The following is a 6,182-nucleotide window of genomic DNA, read 5'->3' as shown; positions in this document are numbered from 1 at the left end:
CTACTTTCTGTTAGTAAACTTACTCGTACCTTAAATTGTTCTGTTTCCTTTTTTCCGACTGTTTGTTTCAGGATCTTACGACGGCGATTATTGGTAGAGGACGTGAGTCAGGTGGTCTCTACATTCTGGAAAATCATGTACCGCGGTCGCTTGTTTGCTCCAGTACCTTAACACCTCTTGAAGCTCATTGTAGATTGGGTCATCCTTCTTTGTCTACCATGAAGAAGCTGTGTCCTCAATTTCAGTCTTTATCAGTACTAGAATGTGAGTCGTGTCAGTTTGCAAAACATGATCGTTTGCCTTCTGTGTCTAGAGTCAATAAACGGGCTTCATCTCCTTTTGAGGTAGTTCATTCTGATGTTTGGGGTCCTTGTTCTGTTACATCTAAAACTGGATTTCGTTATTTTGTTACTTTTGTTGATGATTACTCTCGTGTTACCTGGTTATATTTAATGAAGAATCGTTACAGTTGTTTTCTATCTTTGTGCCTTTTGTAATGAAATCAAAACTCAATTTAATATTTCTGTGCGCATATTAAGAAGTGACAATACCAAAGAATACTTTTCAGCACAATTTCAACTTTATATGACACAAAATGGCATTCTTCATCAGTCTTCCTGTGTGGATACCCCATCCCAAAATGGCGTGGCCGAAAGAAAAAATCATCATCTTCTTGAGGTAACTCGTGCTTTTCTTTTTCAGATGAAAGTACCTAAACACTTTTGGGCGGATGCAGTTTCTACGGCATGTTTTTTGATCAATCGTATGCCGTCTTCTGTCCTTAATGGGGATATTCCTTATACTACTTTGTTTCCTACAAAATCTTTGTTCCCTATTGAACCCCGTATTTTTGGTTGTACCTGTTTCGTGCGTGATGTTCGTCCACAGGTTACTAAATTGGATCCAAAATCTCTCAAATGTGTCTTCCTTGGGTACTCCCGACTCCAAAAAGGGTACCGTTGTTTCTCTCCTACTCTTAATCGTTATCTTGTTTCTGCAGATGTCACATTTTTTGAGTCCACTTCATTTTTTCCTCCATCATCTGTGTATGAGAGTCAGGGGGAGGAGGATGATCTCTTAATATATACTGTCCAACCAATGTCTAGTACTCTCCCACAGCCTATTCCTTCTGTCTCTAGACCTACTCGATCTCCCATTGTTCATGTTTATTCCAGGAGATTGGAGATTCCTGACTCAGATCCTCCACCAGCTACTTCGTTGGGAGATTCTGTACCTCATACTGATCATGATTCTGATCTAGACTTGCCCATTGCTCTTCGTAAAGGTAAACGTTCATGTACTTACCCTATCTCTTCTTTTGTTTCTTATAATCAATTGTCTTCTTGTTCTCAGTGTTTTGTTACTTCTTTAGACTCTGTTACTATCCCTAATCATTAATGAGGCCTTTGTCTCATCCTGGTGGTGTGATGCTATGAAAGAGGAAATGGAGGCTTTAGATGCTAATGGTACATGGGAACTATTGCCTTTACCCACCGGTAAGAAAGCTATTGGTTGTAAATGGGTATATCTGATGAGGTAAATCACGATGGTTACGTGGCTAGGTTAAAAGCACGCCTTGTAGCAAAAGGATATGCTCGGACATATGGGGTTGATTACTCGATACTTTTTCTCCTGTAGCTAAACTTACTTCTATTCGCTTGTTTATCTCTTTAGCGACTACATATGATTCGCCCCTACATCAATGGGATATAAATAAAGCTTTCCTTAATGGTGATCATCAGGAGGAGGTGTATATGGAGCAACAACCTGGGTTTGTTGCTCAGGAGGAGTTGGGTAAAGATTGTAGGCATAGGAAGTCTCTTTATAGCATGAAACAAAGTCCTAGGGCATGGTTTGGGAGATTCGGTGAAGCAAGACAGAATTTGGTATGCAAAGAGTAAGTTTAATCACTCAGTATTTTATAGGCAATCTGAGGCTGGTCTAATTATCTTGTTAGTCTATGTGGATGACATTGTCATCACTGGGAGTGTATCTGCAGGTATTTCATCTCTTAAAACCTTCCTCCAAACTCAGTTTCAGACCAAAGACTTGGGATTGTTAAAGTATTTCTTGGGTATCGAAGTTATGAGAAGTAAGAAGGGTATTTTATTGTCTCAAAGAAAATATGTCCTCGATCTATTGACAGAGACAGGAAAATTAGGTGCTAAGCCTTGTAGCGCACCAATGACTCCAACTTTACAACTGTTAGCTGGGGATAGTGAGTTGTTTGAAGATCCAGAGAGATACAGGAGATTGGTAGGAAAATTGAACTACCTTACAGTCACTCGTCCTGACATTGCTTATGCCGTTAGTGTGGTAAGTCAGTTTATGTCTTCCCCAACTGTTGCTCATTGGGAAGCCTTGGAACAAATCTTGTGTTATCTGAAGGGTGCTCCAGGAAGAGGTTTGCTATATGGTAATCATGGGCATTTAAATGTTGAATGTTTTTCAGATGCCGACTAGGCTGGATCCAAGGTTGACAGGAGGTCAACTACTGGATATTGCATTTTTATTGGAGGAAATTTGGTGTCTTGGAGAAGCAAGAAGCAGAGTGTAGTTTCTCGATCTAGTGCTGAATCCGAATATAGAGCCATGGCACAATCAGTATGTGAGGTAATGTGGATACTTCAATTACTAGATGAGACAGGTTTTAAGACCTCCCTGCCTGTGAAATTGTGGTGTGATAATCAAGCTGCTCTTCATATTGCTTCTAATCCGGTGTTTCATGAGCGAACCAAACATATTGAGATTGATTGTCACTTTATTCGTGAAAAGATTCAACAATAGATCATCTCAACAGGACACATCAAAACTGGAGAGCAGTTAAGAGATATTTTCACAAAAGCTCTGAATGGAGCTAGGATTGACTACATTTGTAACAAGTTGGGCATGATTAACATCTATGCTCCAACTTGAGGGGGAGTGTTATGGAAAGTCAATCACTATGTTATGGAAAGTCAATCACTATATTATTTTTCTGTATATTTTGTATTCTGTATTCCTATTTAGGATTTCTTATTTAGGATTTCTTCCTAATTAGTAGAACACAATTATAGGAATCAATTGTATATATATACCCATGTACAGATTAAATGAAATCAATAAGAATCATCTCTTTCTACAAAGATCAAAGAGATCTAAAAATTCTAAATATGGCCAATAATAACTATAACAGGCTGAGACTCTTGAAGGACTATGGAACTCCCTTTATACAAGGATTCTAACCTAGTGTTACAAGACCCACAGTGAAAGCCAACAATTTTGAATTAAAACCTGCATGGCTCCAGATGATCCAACAAACTCAGTTTGGAGGATCACCAACAGAAGATCCGCACTATCACCTCTAGTGCTTTCTTGCCTTTTGTGACAAATTCAAGATGAATGGAGTTTCTGATCAAGCCATAAGACTCAAAGCATTTCCATTCTCCCTTCGAGACAGAGCAAGGAAGTGGTTACTCTCTCAACCGGCTAGAACGTTCACCGCTTGGGAGGACCTCTCTCAAACTTTTCTAGCAAAATATTTCCCTCCTTCAAAGACTGCGAGGTTGAGAATTTATCTCAACACTTTTAGGCAAAGGGAAGGTGAATCACTCTATGATGCATGGGAGAGATATAAGGACCTACAGAGAGAATGCCCACACCATGGCATAGAAGATTGGCTCTTGGTTCAGAACTTCTATAATGGGCTACTGCCCTCTTTAAGGAGCACTGTAGATTCAATGGCAGAAGGTGACCTAATGGAGAAAATAGTGAATCAAGCACTTGAACTTCTAGAGAGGGTATCATATCACAACTACGAGTGGTCAAATGAAAGGGGAAATGGAAGGAGAACAGCAGGGATCCTAGCAGTGGATGCCCTAAGCATGATAAATGCTCAATTTGACTAGCTCACAAGGAGGCTTGATAAAATGTAAGCCAATGCTGTAGGGATGAACAGTCAACATGAGGACAGCTATGAAGGAGGATACATGGATTCAAAATATGACAGCTTTAATGAACCTCCCACAGAAAAGATGAACTATGTGAATAATGGAGGAAACTTCAACCAGAGGCAGCTCAACAATCCATATTCAAACACTTACAACCCTGGATGGAGGAACCACCTAAATTTCTCATGGTGCAATCAGGAGAATCAATCAATAAACAAACAGTAAGGGTACAGACCCTCAGCACCCTCTAGATTTCAGAATAGGGGACAAAACCCTATACAGCCACTACCCCCTCAGAGCCAATAGCATGAATCAAGGTCAACTATGGAATCCATGATGGAAAGCTTCCTAGCAGCCCAGCAACAGCAAAATGAAATGATCAAACAGCTGACTTCGAGAATGGACCAACTTGCCACACACAACAAGATGCTTGAGAATCAAATTACTTAGTAGGCAAGTTCTTCAAGCAAGGCTGCTGGTAAACTGCCTAGTCAACCAGAAATGAACCCAAGAGAGCACTGTAAGGCAGTTACATTGAGGAGTGGAAGGATTTTAGAACAGTCAGAGGAAGAACCAATTAAGAAAACCTTTGATAAATCTGAAAAACCAGGCAGAGGAGAAAAAAGAAGAAGCTAAGGAGAAGCAAAAGGAGGAAGCAAGGAAGAAAAATAAGCTACTAGAACCATATCAGCCTCTTCTACCCTTCCCTCAGAGATTCCAGAAAGCCAGATTGGATAAGTAGTTTGGGAAGTTTCTAGAAGTCTTGCAGAAACTTTATATAAACATTTCTTTTATAGAAGCACTCTCTCAAATGCCATCCTATGCCAAGTTCCTCAAAGCCATTTTATCAAAGAAGAGAAGGCTAGAGGACTATGAGACTGTCACTCTTACAGAGGAATGCAGTGCCATATTGCAGAACAAGTTGCCACCAAAGCTCAAGGATCCAAGGAGCTTTTTCGTACCTTGCCTTATCGGTAACATGAATATTGACAAAGCCCTCTATGATCTAGGTGCAAGTGTGAGTTTGATGCCTTTGTCAATATGTAAGAAACTTGATGTGGGGGAACTTAAGCCTACAATAATTTCGTTACAATTGGCTGATTGATCTGTGAAATACCCTGTGGGCATTCTAGAAAACATCCCTATTAAGATGGGAAAATTCTTTATCCCAGTTGATTTTATTGTACTGGAAATGGAGGAAGACGTTCAGATTCCCATAATCTTGGGAAGACCATTTCTAGCAACTGTTGGAGCTGTCATAGACGTTAAGAATGGGCTACTAACTCTCAAGGCAGTAGAAGAAAAAGTGGAGTTCAACCTGTTCAATGCAATGAAGCACAAGCTTGAACCTGATGAATGCTTCAAGGTCAATGTGATTGATAAGTAAGTTGAAGAGGAATTCATTAAAGCACACCCTGAAGACCCTCTAGGAGCATCCATTGTGCATAGCCTCACAGCAGAGAAGGAGAACACGGAGATTACAGCTTGTGTGCAATCCTTGACAGCTAGTCCATCCCTACTATTGGCTCAAGTTTTTACTATAGAAGAGTTGAAGGAAGAACAACCAAGGGCAAGCTCCAGGAAAACACTAAACAAGTAGAACTGAAACCTCTTCCCTCTACCCTAAGGTACCCATTCTTGGACTTAAATTCTGAATATCCTATGATTATCAATGCTAGCCTATCTGAGACAAAAGGGGAAAAATTACTAAGGGTGCTTAGGACTCATAGCAAGAGCATAGGGTATAAAATTAAAGACCTGAAGGGGATTCATCCTTCTATTTGCATGCATAGGATACCTATGGAAGAAAACAACAAACCCACTATTGAACATCAAAGAAGACTTAACCCAAATATGAAAGAAGTAGTAAAAAATGAAAATTTGAAACTATTAGATGCAGGTATTACATACCAGATCTCTGATAGTAAATGGGTTAGTCCAGTTCATGTGGTACCTAAGAAGGGTGGGACAACTGTCATTCAAAATGCAAATGATGAATTAATCCCTACTAGGATAGTCACTGGTTGGTGCATGTACATAGACTATAGGAAATTGAATAGTGCCACCAGAAAGGACCATTTTCCTCTTCCTTTCATTGATCAAATGTTAGAAAGATTGGTAAAGCATTCCTACTTCTGCTATCTAGATGGGTATTCGGGATTTTTCCAAATTCCCATTCACCCAGAAGACTAAGAAAAGACCACATTCACATGCCCTTATAGAACATTTGCATATAGAAGGATGCCCTTTGAT

The 6,182-nt window shown here is 39.8% G+C and overlaps 1 non-coding gene across 1 annotated transcript; it reads right to left on the bottom strand.

Moving 5' to 3' along the window:
* Positions 1 to 3,542: 3,542 nt before the first annotated feature.
* Positions 3,543 to 3,649, bottom strand: LOC131180392 (small nucleolar RNA R71). Its single transcript, XR_009149168.1, has one exon. It is a non-coding gene; the product is annotated as a small nucleolar RNA R71 (small nucleolar RNA).
* Between the last annotated feature and the right edge of the window lie 2,533 nt (positions 3,650 to 6,182).

This window comes from Hevea brasiliensis, chromosome 5 (genome assembly GCF_030052815.1).
Source record: "Hevea brasiliensis isolate MT/VB/25A 57/8 chromosome 5, ASM3005281v1, whole genome shotgun sequence".
NCBI lineage: Eukaryota > Viridiplantae > Streptophyta > Magnoliopsida > Malpighiales > Euphorbiaceae > Hevea > Hevea brasiliensis.
The sequence above is the reverse complement of the archived record's forward strand: the minus strand, read 5'-3'. Positions and strand labels throughout refer to the sequence as shown.